General features: G+C 33.0%; 1 non-coding gene across 1 annotated transcript; it reads left to right on the forward strand.

Moving 5' to 3' along the window:
• The first annotated feature begins 679 nt into the window (after positions 1–679).
• On the forward strand, positions 680–786 carry LOC126032880 (U6 spliceosomal RNA). The gene has a single exon (XR_007504041.1). It is a non-coding gene; the product is annotated as a U6 spliceosomal RNA (small nuclear RNA).
• The last annotated feature ends 7,639 nt before the right edge of the window (positions 787–8,425 follow it).

The raw sequence follows: 8,425 nt of genomic DNA on the forward strand, positions 1-8,425 counted from the left end.
ATGAGCCCATATTCTTTTTTGATACTTAAAAAATAGAAAAATGTTTTCAGGGGCATAACAATGTTATTATATTATGTAATATATAAACAGGCCTGACATTTTAATTGGATGATTCTTTCTATTTCAATTATCACTAAAATATCATATAAACATACATAGATATTAGATTTCTGTCATATTGGCTATTTTGCATCAAGATTTAGAGTACTATGATTTCTTGATCTTGGCAATTCAAAACAAGACTACTTCATAAAAAAATACCAACATTTTCTTAAAGTAGACAAATAGACATTAAATAGGTTATACTATGTGACCAAGATTTGCTCGCTGGACTAGTGTTCCACTGGTTTTTCCCTTAAAATCACAAAATATACATGGGTGAATAAAATCATGCTTAAATATACACAATGGAATATTATGCAGCCATCAGGAGAGATGAAGTCATGAAATTTTCCTATACACGGATCTACATGGAATCTATCATGCTGAGTGAAATAATTCGGAGGGGGAGAGAGAGAGAGATGCAGAATAGTCTCACTCATCTATGGGTTTTAAGAAAAAAAGGTCATTTTTGCAACAATCCTCAGAGACAATGAGAGGAGGGCTGGAACTTTCAGCACACTTCATGAAGCTCACCACAAAGAATGGTGAGTGCAGTAATAGAAATACACAGAGTACTGTGCTCGCTTCGGCAGCACATATACTAAAATTGGAACGATACAGAGAAGATTAGCATGGCCCCTGCGCAAGGATGACACGCAAATTCGTGAAGCGTTCCATATTTTTAAGTGTCTCTCTCAAAAAAAAAAAAAAAAGAAAGAAATACACAGAGTACTACGATAATCATGTGAATGAATGAGAAAACTGGAAAGTCTGTATAGATTACAGGTGGGGGTGGATGAGATAGAAGGAGATTTGGGGCATTGGTGGTGGGAATGTTGCACTAGTGAAGGGGGTGTTCTTTACATGACTGAAACCTAATCACAATCGTATATGTAATCAAGATGTTTAAATAAAAAATCATAGTTAAAGTTAAAAATGTATCATAAGTTATGTTATCTCTAGAGTATTTAATATTATAATTTAGATTAGATAGAAGTTCACATGTGAAACTTAAGAATAAAAAATAAGGCAGAGGGGTGTCTTTCTGCTTTTTTTCTTAGGAAATTAATATCTAGATAACCCATTATTATAAAAACATAATTGAAGGAAATTAAAGCATCACAAATTTGATTAATTAAAAGTTAATCATATTTGTGTTGATCAGAAACTTGTGTGTCCTTTGTGTAAAAAACTACTATAGAGAATAGTTCATTAAATTTTAAATAACTCATATTCATTAAACAATCAAGAGTTTCAAAGTGCTTTATTTGTCATCTCGCTTTCTTCTATTTGCAAAGCAAGAAAAGACAGCTGCAAGATGGCTTTCTTGACTATAGCTCAGTTCAACGAACTTTATTATTTTTATAAATTAACATTGGAAACAAAGCTCCCTAGTGCTGGAAGATAAAGATGAGTACAGAAGAAGTCAACATCATAAATGTGTTCTGCCAATTCAGAGTCCACATTAGCCCATAGTAGCATGCCAATACTGTAAATATCATTGAGTCATTATTATGAAATTGCTTATCTGGCTAGGGTTTATGCTCAAGTATCAATAATTACGCATTTGTTAGCAAAATGTTATGTTTTTTAAAAAAAACATCTGAAGTGAAGGAAAGAACGAAAGTAGCTGATTCAATATGTTCTCTTTAAAGTATAGATTTGCTGGAGGTAAGGTGCCTGCCTTGCCTGCGCTAACCTAGGACGGACCGTGGTTCGATCCCCCGGCGTCCCATATGGTCCCCCAAGAAGCCAGGAGCGACTTCTGAGCGCATAGCCAGGAGTAACCCCTGAGCGTCACCGGGTGTGGCCCAAAAACCAAAAACCAAAAAAAAAAAAAAAAAAAAAAGTATAGATTTTCACTTTGTCTAATGCAAAGATAATTAGCCATGATGACTCCAAAAAAATAAAAAGGACAAAAGGCAACATTCAGCAATCATAACACGACTTTATAACTCCAGGAAACAGTGAGGATTATCCCCAAAGAAAATGCTAAATAACAACAATAATATTTTGTTTAGCAATATGAACAATCTAGAAAAACAGGATAATATGGAAAAAATCTTTTATATAACAAGAATAAGTTAAACTCTCACTGAGATTCCAGAGAGCAAGAGCTAAACGCAGGTTGGCATATCTAACCAGCAGAAAGAAGGTCTCTTATTAAGGTACCATTTTCAAACTTTAAGAATTTCAACAAATTTTCTTAGCTTTTGATTGCATCTTTTCTCTAACTAGTGTAATTATTACAAGATCTGAAACTCTATTTTTGCAGATTTCTAATAAATGACACATTACAAAATAAATGGGATAATTTAAAAAGATCCTTAACTAGTTAGTAGGCTATCGGTCCTCAACATTTCATTAATAAAATGTTAATAAAAGAAATTGTATGTTAAGTTCTTGTTTTCAGGCATCCCAAATAGTTTGAAAATAACTCTTTCTAGAAATGAGTCTAGACTAGTTTGTTCCTACAAAATGGAAAGTATTTTTCAGTAATAGACCTTGTGCTTACCTAAATGGTCATCATCTGAATAATTTACAAACAATAAAGTATTTTCATTGGCATACTCAAAATCAAAATGTAAAGAGAATGTTTTCTTGTTCAGCACACAAAGCTATTAACTTGAATTGCTTGAAACCTTTTGCATTGCTATGGGAATTAATTTTCTTTAACCTATTTGGTCGTATCACTTGGTTCAATTTATATATAAATTAAGTTTCTAATATACATGGTATTACACATGGTACAATATATGCCATAGTCATGCACAAACTGTATGAATTTGTTTCCTTTGACTCAATATTATCAAAGCCAAAATGGTATTTCTTTTCTTCTATTACTAATGAAGCATTTCTTTGTTGCTAATTCTAAAAGGGCCCAGGATGAAGGCACTAATTTTGATTGCAGTCCTCCTTACTTTCACAGCCTGCTTCTCGGTAAATATTGAATCCATTATTCCTATTTGTGTTACCATTTAGTTTCTAATCATAAAGTATAGATTTATGTCATCACTTTATGTTCACTTAGTTCCATAGTATATTGACCTAGATTTAATTTTATGTTTGCTTTAAATCATACCTTATTTCCCCCCTGATCATTACTTTATCTTAGATTGAAACCTGTAAGTTACTTTCCTGCAAAGTGTACTCTCTAGAATTCTTATGATGTATAAGGAGGCACTTGTCATGTTATAATTTTAATTATAAATTTTGATTCTACATCTGCGGTAGGATTCTAGGTTATCATTTAGTCATTGAGCAGCACTGAGTGGGTATGGCCCAAAAAATAAAAATCAGCAGTTTTTGAAACTGAAAATGAATTAGCAAAGGTAGAACATGGAGGAACAGGGATGTTTCTGGTTACATGTATCCAAAATCAAGTAGTTATTCTAACCCCAAGATTGAATTCCAAATATCCTCCTGGATAACAATGATTCCCAAACTTCTAAAATTATGCATCACTCCATTCACCTTAATACAATATTTTATCTTTATAAATAATTTATAGTAGACATGCTTAAGATGCAATATATATTCTACTCTAAATTTTTAATTCAGATTTGTATTCTTGTTTTAGTCAGCTAGTGCACATTGGAAAGGAAAACACGTAAGTTAAATCCTCAATTTCATCTGTATTCTCTTAATTTAATTCATTTATGTCTAGTTTGTGGATTAGAAAAAACATGAATGTAATTCTGACCTAATAACATGCTATATAGTCAGAGTTCATGCAATATTAAGTTTAAAAACCTTATGGAACTACTCAACATTTACTGTTATATATTTATATATTTATATATTATATATTATATGTTTACTATTATAATATATATACATATTTACTGTTATAATGACTGTCTCAATGGATGTTGAAGTAGAAAACTTGAAAAGTGAAAATTAAGTTTATCCAGTATTTAGTGTTAAAATATCTAGGCATATTTTGTGTTCAAGTACATGTCTTTAACTACTCACAAGGATGATTATTCAATAAGAAACATTTCTTATAATTGACACCCAATAAATAAGTATTACCTTTTTATTCTTGAAGTCTATGATTTTCTATAAAACAAAATATTTCTGGAAAGACTTTTTAAAAATAAAAATCCAACTCTCTTTGCCATTTCTGATTCTCATCACCTCCACTTGGGAATAAAATGATAATATATGATATCTAGTCACATTGTCTTCTCCCATTGTACTTACCCTTGCCTTATTAGCATGTCCACTGAAATTCACTAAGGAGATTTGGCACAACCTTAAAAATAGAAGTTATCTTTTACTAATGGCTAAAGTTGTGTCTCAGTTCAATTACCCAATTGTTTTAAACAGACAAAACATAAAAGTTAGAACGTACTACTCTTGCTATCTTAGGAAGACTTTGAAACATATTCCTCTTTCTCTCTTAGAATAAGGTATCTGATTATTTCTTAGAATGTATTCGCATTTCCTAATTATTTACTCTCAGAAGCCCAGAACATAGTAGGATGAGTAGTACACTTCTTTTGTATGTAGCTGACATGGTTTCAATTCCAGAACTCCATAAGGCACTCCAAGCCTGACAAGAACACAGAGCCAGGAGTAAGCCCATGCAATGCCACAAGTGTGGTTGCAACCACCCCCACCCCCACAAAAAATAAATTATTCACAATGAGGACTGATGCTATATCCAGAAATAAACAGAAAAATACCATACTTAAGATTCCAAGGATGATCTTCCATCATTAAAGACAAGGTGGAAGACCTTTGTCTAACTGGGAGACCTCAGGACTCCTTAGGAAAGGCATATTCAAAGTCCTGCAAATAGTTCTAATTAAATTTAAAAATGACCATGACTTTTCAGAAATGAGGCTCTCCTGAGGTAGCAGTACAGATTTCTCAAGGACAACAATTTTAATATTCACGATTAGTGCAAATACATCAGTGCCTTAGATTCATGTACTGTATGTGAGGTTCCAGAAAAGAGAATAAAATAAAAATCGTATAATATCCTTTAATTAATTATATTTATGCATTAGAGTAAAATCAATGAGAATCTTTACCTGAACGAAAATTAGAAAAGCATGTCTAAAAATTTTATGTATAAAATACCATAATTTATGACACTATAGTAAATATATACATATATATATATATATATATCATGCTGAAATTTAGCAAATCCACTAGACATGCTCAAATTCATGGCCCCATATATGGAGCTTTTTGATAATCCTATAGTCAAAAAGGATGTCTTTATCCACCTTTTCAAAAATTATTTGACCATCAATACAATGTCTGTTATGGAAAACACTGTCAGAAAATGTGAAGTTGTTATGTCGCATCTGTCTAAAAATAATTGTTTTGTATTCTCTCTCTAAGTTGAGAATTAATCGTCCTTGGAACCACAAATTAGTTTCTGCAGTAGTGAATCGTTTCTTGGCTCATGGGCAAAATTCTAAGCCTAAAGAGTCCCATTCAGCTGCCCATGAAAATAAGTGTGCAACTACACCTACCGCGACTACCACCTCTGCTACTACTACTACAACTGTAGCTACAAACAGTGAAGATACCACTGCGCCTGCAAATGCCACAAGCGCAGGCACAGCGACTGAAACCACCGCTGCCCCTGCAAATGCCACAAGCGCAGGCACAGCAGCTGAGACCAGCGCTGCCCCTGCTGATACCACCCCAACTCCTGAAGCTACCACCGCTGCCTCTACACCTGCAGCTCAACAGACTCAGGCTCAGTAAATTCTACTAAGATTGCAAATGTCAACATGAAAATCAAGGTAAATACATTACTCACAACGAGTGACTATGATGTGTCTGAATAAAACCAAGTAATTTAGAGTGAGTGAGTGTGTGTGTGTGTGTGTGTGAGAGAGAGAGAGAGAGAGAGAGAGAGAGAGAGTGTGTGTGTGTGTGTGTGTGTGCATGCACAGGCATGTGTGTTTCCCACATCAAAGGTAAAGCTTAGGGGAGCAAATAAGAAAGAACACCGATTATAATTCAATTCAGATTAACTACTCCTTCTCTATAAGAACTGAACTGAGAGACTTGATAGACTCAAACCTGGAGATAATGGTTTACGATTATAAGACCAAGCTAGGTGATTCTATAAAAGTAAGAAAATATTCACCAGATATGTAAATAGTTTGACCTCGGATTGTAATGTGGAACTTTGTTTTACTTTCCTAAAATATTCACTTTTAAATTAAAATTTTTAATCTAATAGGTGAGTTAGTATTTCATAGGGCATTAACTCCCAATGGGTATTTACTTAACAGAAAATGAATGCTACCATTTTGGGGCAAGAACTACCACATAGCCTGTAAAGAGGACCAGGATGATGAAGTTATCAATGCGATAACTAACCTTGAAACAGAAATTACAATGAGAGAAAAAACATTGCAATGAATAATTGTCTAACATATATATATATCGAATACAACAAAAACTTAAATAGAAATGTTAAGGAATTCTAGGGGAGAAGCAGATACTCCCTGGGGAAGGGTTCTTACCTTACCTGAAGGCAACCTGGGCTTCAGTCCACCATACCACATATGGACTCTAAATCTCTGCCAAAAGTGATCCCTGAGTGCTAAGCCAGAGAAAATCATGAGCACCCAGATACAGATTAAAAACAGAAAAAAATACTACAATACTAGCATAATTATAGTAGCCCTCCTAGATATAAACACAAATTAAATCATCACAATTATTGTAGGACTGATAACATGGTTACACTAAATATTCAGTATGGAATATTATTCACTGTAATCCTTAAAGCAAATATCATCATCTCTTTTTGAAAGACCAAGAAATTCGGACCATGACTCCATGAATGACACTCCAAACATCACAAACTGCAAGTGGTTCAGCAGCCTTTAAACTCACATCTGTTGTACCAAGCATCAAATTCATTTAAACATTGGGTAAAGGAATATTAATTAATGGATACAAAATAATGAATAATTATGTTTTGTTTACTTTCTCTTCACAGATTCTGAAAAACTGAATGCTGATTTCCTTCTCTCAACCTTACCTTTGTAAAAAGATACAAAAAAAAAATGTAGAAATGTCTCTTTAGGTTTGCCATCCTGTAGTAGCTTAAAATTACAAACTATTTTGCAACTAATCACAGATGTCTTAGTTTCATTTCTTTCACTGACAGCAACATCACAACATCTTAATTCTTTCATACTCCATAGTATAAACATTGGATTTATGAAATAAACATAAAGGTTACAGGAGCAAAATAATAATTGTATTCAAAGTTGCACATATACCACAACCATCAAATGGCTTGAGAAGTACCTTCATTTTTGCTTTTTTATGGTTTAGATTTGTCAAATTAGTCATAGTATATCACATAATGAATAGAAATATATTGATATTTAAATATAAACCTATTTCTAAACCTAATAGTTGATCATTTCAAAAAGCTTAAATATTAATATATTATCACAGATAAGGATTCCATTTTGGGACACATAAAACTCCATTTCTTTATATTAAGATGACTTTCTCCAGGAGTTTTCAAAGGAATATATGTACATTAACCAAAAAATAAATTGGCATAAAAATAAACGGGCAAAAATTAAACAGGAAGTCCACTTGTCACTTGAGCACCAATTGAAAACTGCCACCCAAAAAACAAAGATTTGTAGCTAATAACCAAAAGTTTAAATTCATGTTATTTCTGTCATAATTATAGCTTTTTAAAATATAAAGACCTATTATTAATCTTGCTTCACTGTACTAGAATCCTGAAATCCTATGGAAAATATTGTCTCAAAGAAAACAGGATTAAACCTATAAAATATTTTCATATAGGGCCCGGATATAGCACAGCGGCATTTGTCTTACAAGCAGCCGATCCAGGACCAAAGGTGGTTGGTTAGAATCCCGGTGTCCCATATGGTCCCTTGTGCCTGCCAGAAGCTATTTCTGAGCAGACAGCCAGGAGTAATCCCTGAGCAATGCCGGGTGTGGCCCAAAAACCAAAAAATATGTATATATATTTTTAAATACAAATTTTTATAAACATTAATTCAAACATATATTTTCAACAAAATTTTAAGACAATACTATTTATATAGTTAATTACAAAAGTAGTTACACAGTTGTCACACTCTTATCTCAACCCAAACTAGTATCTCCAGCTCTTAAAATTTCTCACCCACACACACTTCAGTCCTGAAACATTTTTAAGTTCAATTATTGTAGCTTGAGTTCAAGTTTACAGAAGTGTTGACTATGCACAGATACTTCTACAGTAGCATACAGAGAGCACACACATGTGAAATGTTTTACCATCTAGTATCATTTGCGAAATTCA

The sequence above is a fragment of the Suncus etruscus genome, chromosome 16, assembly GCF_024139225.1.
Source record: "Suncus etruscus isolate mSunEtr1 chromosome 16, mSunEtr1.pri.cur, whole genome shotgun sequence".
Classification (NCBI taxonomy): Eukaryota; Metazoa; Chordata; class Mammalia; order Eulipotyphla; family Soricidae; genus Suncus; species Suncus etruscus.